General features: G+C 36.3%; 2 pseudogenes; one reads left to right on the forward strand and one right to left on the reverse strand.

The window, feature by feature from the left end:
* Window positions 1-1759: 1759 nt before the first annotated feature.
* On the reverse strand, window positions 1760-2763 carry LOC114044628 (annotated as a pseudogene).
* A 75-nt stretch (window positions 2764-2838) lies between these two features.
* On the forward strand, window positions 2839-3356 carry LOC114044629 (annotated as a pseudogene).
* The last annotated feature ends 7233 nt before the right edge of the window (window positions 3357-10589 follow it).

Raw genomic sequence — 10589 nt, forward strand, 5'->3', positions numbered from 1 at the left:
TATATTTTTATGTTAGATTAGTGAAGTTGAAATATCCTCTTTGCTAAAAATCAGAAGAGTTAGAACTTAGACTGAGAAACACTTTAACAATCTATGATTTAATTGGTGATTTCTTTCTTGGATGCAGATTTCAACCACTATATCTTAATAGATGTTTTTGCATGAGTTGCTCTGGTTTTTTAAAAAAATGTTATCTGGTAGCCAGGCTTTTAAAACTTAATATATAGTCCATTGCTGGACCTGTGCTTATTTCTTATTTTGTAGAACCTTCTAGATATTGTGCTTTGCTAGCAGAGCCTTCAAGAACTCAGAATTATATCCACATGACATGAGGCATCCGAGTAAGCCTTTAGTGTAAGAAGATTAGGACAAAGCTTAGGTCAATTAGAATTTAGAGCTGAAATAATGTTAGTGATATCTTCTGTCACCAACAGCCTTTGCTAGCTTCCTAAAGTCATTGAGAAATCCTGGTGATGTTAATATTCCTTCGGTTGCTCCTGTTTCAATATAAGTATATTGGAACATTGCAAACCCTCCCAAATGACATTATTTATGCAGGAAAAATTAAGTGGATGAAAAATGCCTGTTGTGATATGACATGTATATGTCTAACTTGGGCAGATACTGTAAACTGGGCCCAGAACTAAATAGAAAGAGAGTGGAGGACTGAGTTTTTGGGAAATTGCTCAGGATTTTTAATGAACACAAGCTTCTTCCTGAAATAGAGGTCCATCTTTTTATCACAGTTAAGTAATACTTTCCAGTCGTACTGTAAGTCATTAAAACACAATAGACAAATGCTAATATGTGGTTTTCTTTTTTTTAAATAAATTTTTATTTCTCTTTTCTTTTTATATCACTTATAATATATGGTTTTCTAAGTGGCTCATGGAATATCTTAGCCTCCAAAGAATGAAAGCTGAGGATCACCTCCCCCAAAATGGAGATGTTCATTGTAGGTGTGAGCAGTTTGCAACACACAAACAAAGAAGGATTGTGCAAGAGAAACAACATAAGAATTGCACTAAGAGAGACATATGACCTTAAAAGGTAGAATGTTCACACATAAAGAATGAACAATGATGGATGAATTTCTAACTTGTTCCATTTGAGAGCCATACAATTTTGACAACTCTGGGAATGCCATTAGCTAGTTGGGTGGATCCTCTGTGGGGAGGAAGTGAACAAGAATTGCACAGGATAAGAAGGTATAGATGGGTTGCAATCTGGAAGAGACTATCCACATTGATGATATCATAAATTCATCAAGGCACTGAAATATCTGTCCCTGTGTAAATTTAGCACTTAATTTCTATATTCTTCTATATAGTACTTTATTTTTTTTTCCAATGCAGCGTCTCTCTATTCAGTTACTGAGACACATTCCATCATTAGGTTCTTTACAGAATTGATACATCCCATAACTGGTTTTTACATCAACAAGGGCATTTGAATTACTATATTCTTTACAGTCAAATGTGTTCATTTGCATATTCTGTGATCTTTTAGACTTAATTTAACAAGAATTTCAAACTGATCCCAAACAATGACAATTGTCATCTATTAGGTTACTTATGGGAAAAAATTGAAATCAGATTGCTTGATTTTTATATATTTATCCAGAAGGTAGTCAGTTATTTGATAAAAACTATAAGTGAATGTATATAGGCAGTCATTTTTAAATGTGTAATCTTATCTTTTCAAAAGTTTTGCTTATCTGTTAATTTTCATAATAGTGAAATTTCTCATATATGAAGCTTTATGTGTTAAGTTATTTTGCATGATGTCTGATGTGATCATTAACAAACATTTCAATGAAGTAGTAGTTACGACATTTCCTTCTTGCAGTCTAAAAACAACTGAAATTTTCCTTTCTACAGTCAAGAAGTAACTGTTATTCTTTAAGATACCAGTCATCTTTGCCTTGCTCAATGAATATGTCTACCTGAGAATCTGGATAAGACTTCACATGATGAGTAGCATCATATGCCTCCCATTTACTTTGATCTGATTGTAAATATCCATCCAAGGTGTTTCACCACCAAGGACAGAGCGCAGGATTGCAGATTGAACAGAATGATGACACAGATTTATTTTTGTTGGGATTTTTCAAAGAACAAGTCATAGTTCCATGGTCTCCTATAGAGTGGGTAAAATTAGATATCTTCTCTGGCTCAGCAGGAAAATCGACATCTATCAGCTTGGACAGCTCATCTATTATATAAGAATACATCCCATAGTTGGTTTTCCAAGGTTCTTCAGCGGCATTCACATAAAAACCAGCACCAGTACCAAAGTCCCAGTTGTCATCTTCTCCTTTAAAGCTGTAGCCATATGGATCATTGTCTGGTACAATGATGTAGAGATCATATTCTGCTGCATTTTGTTGATCACCGTTTTTTGGTAATAAAATTATGTTCTGTGCAAGTTAAACCAGACAGAAAATATAGAACAGGACATTTTCCAGTTTCTGCCTTGGGTGGTAATTAGATTCCGAATTTTATTTTATATTTTAGTTCTACACTGTTATACTCATATACTTTTTGAAAACCCTCAAAGGACTTGTTGCTGTAAACCCATTTCAAGGTCACATTCTCTTTGCTATTTAGTTGCTACTGTTTTTCTACTCAGTGCCACAAGGTCACTGACAGAAGATGTATGATCCTTGGCTGGTGTAGGCGTAGGTAGAGACAGCAGAAAGTGAAGAAGGGAGAGGAGGAAGGAGAGTACTCTATATGTTAAATTATCTAATATTGTAACCATTTAGACCAGAGGTGTCAAAGCCCTCCCTGTGGCTTAACAAGATTAAAATGTAATTAGGAGGCATAGGAATGAAAAATGACCCCAGAGGGGACCAAGTCTGTGCTGTTCATGTTTCTGGGTAATATTTGTCGCTCACCTCTAGCAGAAGCAATTTTTAGGAAACTTGTAACTGATCGAATATTTCAGATAAATGGAGGATAGACAATACAGTAACATCTACATATGAGATAGGAAACCCTTCTGATTATCGAGGGCAGACTTGCATGAAGAAACATGGCATTACCATGAATCATCTTACCAGGCAGATTACCAAAGAAGATTTCCTTACCTTTGATTATACACTGTGTATAGATGAAAGCAATCTGAGAGATTTGAATAGAGAAGTTTATCAGGTTAAAAACTTCAAAGCTAAAATTGAACTTCTCTGAAGCTATGAGCCACAGAAACAATTTCTCATTGAAAATCTATATTATGGAAATAACTCTGATTTTGAGACTATTTATGAGCGATGTGTGAGGTGCTACAAAGCATTTTTAGAAAAAAATCTCATTAAGGCTCACTCTCATTTATTGCTAAAGGCCACTAATGATTGACATCAAGTTAAAAATGATATATGTATAACAGATGATGTGCTATTAAAAAGTAATAATCTGCAAAAAAAGTGTAATTAGGAAACATTTAACAAAACAAATAACACAATAGATAATGTTAATATGTGGTTTTCTAAGTCAGTAAGTGGCTCGCAAGGATCCTTTGGTATGGTATTGTGGCCCCCTCCTTTCTATTGAATATGCCACCACTGATTTAGACCCTGAAACCATGTCCACGAAGCTCACTTGGGTAATATGTAGCACAGCACAGAACAGCACAGTGGAATAGAAATACGTAAAATTGAGTGATTGAATGAAAAATCATTTATGAAGCATGTACTTTGTGCCACTCACAGTACTAGGTACTCAAAATACCATTAAAAAAGTGAGAGTCCTATAATTTGAAGAACTTACATTCTAATATAATGTATATAGAGAAAAGAAAGTTGGCTAAGTCTTATAAGAGGCATATTTACTAGAATCCCTTCCCTGTGGGCAGGGATAGTTTTTTTTTTCCCTTAAAAGGTATTGAAACTATCTTTGAGATGTAATTAATTAAAGGGAATAAAGGCTCAGGCCACTGATGTAGCTTCCTTATTGTCTGAGTATAAGTGCATCGACCATTGGTCAGCTATGGACAACATAGGAAGAGGTGATTGATCATACTTATTAAATATTTTCCTCTCCCTCCCCCTTGGCTAAATAGGCCTTCTTTTCAAATTGTTATATCTTCTACAAGTGTTTCATTTCATTCTCATTTCAAACCTAAACTGCCAAGGTACTGGCCTGAGTCATGTCTTTCCTATAACACCAGGGAAGAGTGTTTGGTTCTGAGGAGTCCCTGCGATGGTGAGGGAACCATAGTGGGGTTGATTGTCACTCTTATTTTAGAAAAGGGGTACTAGGCAGATATGAAGATGTCCAGGGTGGATGGAAATTTATGTATGTGTATACATATAAACTTGGAGTATTTTTTATGTTTATATTACATACTTGTATATATAAAAATATATGTTTATATTACAAGTATATAATATAGACATGTATTTGTATATAATATAAACATATAATGGAATAAATGGAGATGATTAAATACTGCTTGTGCCTGGCACATAGTAAGCATTTAATAAATGCTTGCTGATTGATTGATTGTGTCTAAGCTCTCAGAATGAAATCTGGTTCTCATGTACTACTGTGAATGAAATTCCCTTTCCAGAAATTTCTAACTGCAATGATTAGACAAGAGTATTTGTATGATCCTTGCCACAGGAAAGCGTTTTGGCCTGGGGGTAATACATATAATAGTTTTCAGAAAAGTGAGCCAATAGGCTAGTTGGCATAGATTACCTTCTGGGGTGCTGAGTGAAAGAATAATATGTTTCATTAGGTTGCTTAATAAAGTTGTGGCCAAATGCCAAATCAGTTGAATCTACTCTGCTTTTGTTCTAGCTTGGGCATTGTTCCGCCCTGAAAAGAGAGGCAAAAGCTGTGAGCTCTTTGAGTTACTAGACAAAGACTTTCAAAGTCTCCCACCTGCACTTTCCATCCCTCTCTTCAAAATCCCCCCACCCCCATTTTGCCACAAATACTGAAAAAATGTCAGTTAAGAATAAAGGGTAACCATGTATTGTTTAATGGGTGAGGTTTTGGAACAAAACTTGGAGAGTGGAAAACGGCTGTTAACTATCTTCATTTTGAGTCCCTTGGTGAGAAAGCAGCAAAGAGGAATTGGGGGTGGGTAGATTAGATGAATGGGAAAAAAAGACAATGAGATGCCTCAAGGAATCTTTCCAAACTTTGTGTTTACTTTTTACTGATTAGTCAAGGACCCACAAGTATAACTTGCAAACTTTATTTGTATCCTAATAGAAAAGGGCAGGAATCAAAAAGACATGAAAATTAAAAAAAAAAATTTTTCCTTGGCCTGGGTACTTTCTACTTTGAAAAAAAAAAAGGTCATTTTTTAAAAAAATGTACTTGGTAAATTGTAGTAATGTAATAAAAAAAGCTTTTTAAAAAAATCAGAGACTGGGATTTCATTGGCATAAAGGACTCTCTCCTACCAATGACATTTGCAACTTTTCTAAAATTTATGATTTTAGAGAGTTGCCTGAGGCATTGAGAGATTAAATGACTTGCCTAGCTAGTATGTGTCAAAGGTAGCATTTGAACTCATGTCTTCCTGCCAGCTGTTTACTCAATTTACCATGCTTTATTAACAAGTAAAAGTTTTGCTTGATTATGTATTAAGGGACCAACTCAGATTCTGAATGTTTCCCTGCTCCCCTTAGTTAAAACCTTACAATACCAGCTACACGTACTGGCAATTAGAGTAGCTGGTGATGCCTTCTTATTGACTGTGAAAATGGGTGGGTTGGTGAGATTTACAGGAAGCATTTCTCACTTTACAACTTTGTTTGAATGTCAAAAACTATTAATTTAGGGAGGAGTCCTGACCTCAAGGGCCAACAGAGCCTATTTACTTCTTTCTTTTTTCTGCTGTTTGTTTGTACCAAAATGCTGTCTCCAAGGATATGGGAGCTTAACAGCATCATTTCTTCTAAGAATATAAAGATAGTTGAATGAACAGTAACCAAATTGAAAGCAAGGTTTTTTGTTTTTTTTAATAAGCCTATGTCTTGGGTTCCTTATAAAAGAGACTCATTCCCATGGTGTTTTAGCTTCCCCTCCTGCTTCCTTTCACCACATCTTCTCTGGTTTCTCTTCAGTGCCACTATGCAGGAAGCACAACAAGGAGGAATCTCTGACCCCTCTGACCCTCTGCTCTTTCCACTACACCATATGATTAGGCAGATTTATTGATTTGAGGCAGCATTTAACTTGGAGTCACTATGAAGCATCTTTGGATAAACTCATTATTGGTTTCGAGTAGATTGGTCTTTACATTACCCATTCAGTGCCAAATTTGTAAAAAAAAAAAAATTAACAAGCTGATGTTTATCATACTATGTGAGATCACCAGAGAATGGTAAGTCATGCCATTCGGGAAGTAACAGCTTGGGTGGCTCACATTAGACAGGCAAAGTTGTGTCTGAGAGGGATGGGAGGTTCAGTGAGGTTCTAGCATTAGAATGGCCTTTGTTAGAGCCCTCTTGACTCACTCAAGAGAGTGTGGGCAGATATTCTCTATTACATCCCTTAACACTCTTTCTACCATGCTCCTGGGGTTGTGTGTCACTCTTTTGCCAAGGATTCATTGATTTTTTTCCTTCTCCAGTGCAGTCATTAGTAGATAATAACAATTTTCCATTGCACTGACTTTTGGAAGAGTCCTCAGTCTAAACTTTCACATCTGTTTAGGTTCATTTTCTTGTGAACTGTGATAACTTTAAAGAAACTGAGGAGCAGAGAAATCAATCTGCCTCAGTGCTGGTTGTAGATAACACTATGGAATAGGTGAGCTTTATCAATACTGCCAAATATTTCCTTCTCAGGGGCCTATGTTATGGCTTACTCAGATATTCTGTTATGGAAAGACTATCTTCCCTCACTTGGCACTTCCCTTCACCCATGGTGCTTATGATGACCCAAGGTCCCAACTCTGTAGGCCTTGGTGAGCTCCTCCTTAGACTATTAAACTTACCCCAAAATATAGTGGCTTTTGTGTTGGGTATTTCAGATAGAAAGGGAGAATTATAGCAAGTGAATGGGATAATGAATGAAGAATAAACAATCATTTTATTTATGGGCACATCATTTAACCTCTCAAACTCAATTTTCTCATTTGTAAAATGGGAATAATAATAGCACTTATCTCGCAGAGTTGTTGTGAGGATCAAATTAGATAATGTCTTAAAGTGTTTTGCAGACCCAGTAACTCTATATAAATGGTATCTATTTTTAGTTATTATTATAATAATTATTATTAAGAATTAAGAGTCTACAATGGGCCAAACACTGTGATAGGTACTAGGCATAGAAATAGAAAAGTGAGATAGTCCCTGTCCTCAAGTAACTTACATTACAGCAGGATGCTCCCTGATTGATTGGTTTCCCCAAGGCCTAGTTGATAAAATCACAGATGGCAAGGGGGAAGATAATGGAGACAATGAGGTATTAAGATCTTAAACAAAATATCTCCTCCTTAGTCATTTATGAGGTGTGAAGAAATTTTCTGATGAAAAATGGTGGAATTAGAGGACAGTTGGCCATTGACTGGCTAAACCCTGCTGGCCCTTTAAAGAGTAAGGCACCTTCTCTAAAGAGTCAAGTAAGAAAAGAGATTGCCCTGAACAGTGCCATCTTTGGAAAAGAGAAGGGAGTCAACTATGGATTAAGAACCCAACCCATGAGAAAGTATTCTACTTTCTCATCATCAGCCATGATATCTTAGATGTCTTGCAATGGAGCGACTGGACCAGTAGAAGAAACTGTACCCATCTGGGTTCAGGTCCAGAGAACCCATTTGAACATCATGTCTGGAAGAAGTAAGTATGTTGGTGAGGGCTTGAAAACCTTAATTTTAGGAGTTGACTTCACAGAGTTTATTGAATGAGGATAATCATTTTCTAGGGGACTTAGTTTGCTAGTATCACTTAGGAGGTAGGACAGATAATCTAGGGGGATTACTATTCTGTGCATTCTCTTAGAGGGCTACAAAATAGTTAGGGGAGTGGTGGTCAGGGAAGGGAGTTGTCTATGGTGTCACAACTGTCACATCCTTTCCAGTAGCATTGGTAGTTTTATTTTGATTACTAGTCAAAAAGCAAGAGGTAGAAATTAGAATTGGGGGTTCAGATATACCAACAGGGAAGATGGTAAGATACCTGTATTGAGTAGACTATGGTTTCCTAGTAGAAATATTCTTTGAGGCTAGTTGGTTTTCACTTACCTCTCCCACCAAATAGGACAGTTTGGCTTCATGGCTGAGTGCTAAAGCTGAGTGGATTAACCCTTCCAGGGTGGTGTTACACAGTCTCAGGAGGTATGGTTCCAGAAAACCAGGTTCCTCTCAGGGAAAAGGAGGAGCAAGACATATGGCAAGATGACCTTTCTGGTTAGGCTTTGGTTTCCTGGTGGATGGCTAGATGGGATGTGAAATCCAACAGAGATGGATCTTGTGCTATATTTCATATCCTAATGCAAAGGATTGGCCTCATTTTCCATCTAGCCATCCACCAGGAACTTATGATGAACTTCTTTGTCATATGAATGTCATAACCTTTTCTCAGAGTTTATGTTAAACACTCTAGTTAAGAGAATAAAGCAGGTATAAGGGTATTTCTTTTAGTTCTGACTTTTCTTCTATCATGAGAAAGAGTACTATAAGGTAAGAATACTTCAACCATGCCTTAACTGTGTGACCCTGGGCAAATAATTTAACTTCATTGAGTCTCAGTTTTCTTATTTATGAAATGAGGATAATAATACTGTACACTACCTTCCTCACAGGATTATAAGGAGGATCAAGTGAGATCAAGTATGTAAAAATCTTTGTAAATATTAAAGGGTTATATACATGTGAACTATTATTATTTTCCTCACAGGGTTATTGCTAGGAATCTACTTCATAAACATAGGAGTTTAAATAAATATTATTATTAGTCAGTCAACAACAGAATAAACTGGAGATAATCACAGTAAGAGGGATCAGGAAAACTAAGAGGCAGAGATGAGGAAGGGAGTTTCAGGCATAGGGGGCAGACAATGAAAAGGTAGAATATGGAAATGGAATATGTTGTTTGAGGAACAGCAAGAAGCCTAATGTCACTGGATCACAAAATACATGTGTGTGTGGTGGGAAAAGGGGTAGGGAGCTATAAGATATTAGAAAATTAGAAAGGTAGGAAGGAGCTTTAAAAGTCAAATGGAGAATTTTTTTTAACCCTGGAGGCAATAGGGAACCACTTGAGTTGATTGAATGGAGGATTGGGGTTTTGACATGGTCAGACTTGTGCTTTGAGACTTGAATAGAGAATGAGTTGGAGTGGGGAGAGATCTGAAGAGGGGAGATCAACCAGTAGGCCATTGCAATGGTCAAATCACAAGGTGATGATGAAGGCTTATACCAAGTTGGTGGCAGTGTCAGAGCAGAGAAGGAGCATTGTTCAGAAATGTTGCAAAGGTAAAATTGACAGCCTCAGCAGCAAATTGGATTTTGGGTGGTGAGATAGATTGAGGAATCTAGAATGACACCTGCATGATGAGCCTGGATGACTGAATTGATGGTGATACCATTGACATCACCATCATCATCATCATGATGATCATCACCATCATCTATTGAAGCCACACTAAACTTGTTGGAGTTGATGTGGATTGAACACAAGCCCAACAAGAATTACTAGAAGAACTTAAAAATCAAGTAAAGGAAGTAGAGAAAAGTTGGGAAAAGAAATGAGAGTGATGCAAGATAATTATAAAAAGAGAGTCAACACCTTGGTAAAAGAGGCACAAAAAAATACTGAAGAAAAAAAATAATACCTTAAAAGACAGAATTGGCCAAATGATAAAAGGGGCACAAAAATGCAATGAAGAAAACTACTTAAAAAGCAGAATTGGCTAAAACTCCTTAAAAAGCAGAATTGGCCAAATGGAAAAAGAGGTATAAAAACTCACTGAGGAAGAGAATCCCTTAAAAATTAGAACTGGGAAAGTGGAATCTAATGACTCCATGAGGCATCAATAAACAAATAAAACAAAGTCAAAACAATGAAAACATAGAAGAAAATGTGAACTGTCTCATTAGAAAAACAACTGACCTGGAAAATAGACTGAGGAGACATAGTTGAAGAATCATTGAACTACCTGAAAGTCATGATAAAAAAAAAAAGCCTAGACATCATATTTGAAGAAATTGTAAAGGAAAATTGCCTTGATATCCTACATCCGGAGAGTAAAATAGAAATTGAAAGAATCAACTCATTGTCTTGTGAAAGAGATTCCAAAAGGAAAATTTCTAGGAATATTATAGCTAAATTCCAGAGTTCCCAGGTAGAGGAGAAAATATTGCAAGTAGCCAGAAGGAAGTCATTCAAATATCATAAAGCCACAGTCATAATCATGCAAGATTTAGCAGCTTCCACCTTAAAGGAGCAGAGAGCTTAAAATATAATATCCCAGAAGGCAAATGATTGAGGATTACAACCAAAAATAACTTACCCAGCAAAACTGAGTATAATCATTTGGGGGAAAATATTTAATGAAAGGGAGGACTTTCAAATGTTTCTGATGAAAAGAACAAAGCTAAACAGAAAATCTGACATTCAAATATAA

The sequence above is a fragment of the Vombatus ursinus genome, unplaced genomic scaffold, assembly GCF_900497805.2.
Source record: "Vombatus ursinus unplaced genomic scaffold, bare-nosed wombat genome assembly UNPS02014774.1, whole genome shotgun sequence".
Taxonomy (NCBI): Eukaryota; Metazoa; Chordata; class Mammalia; order Diprotodontia; family Vombatidae; genus Vombatus; species Vombatus ursinus.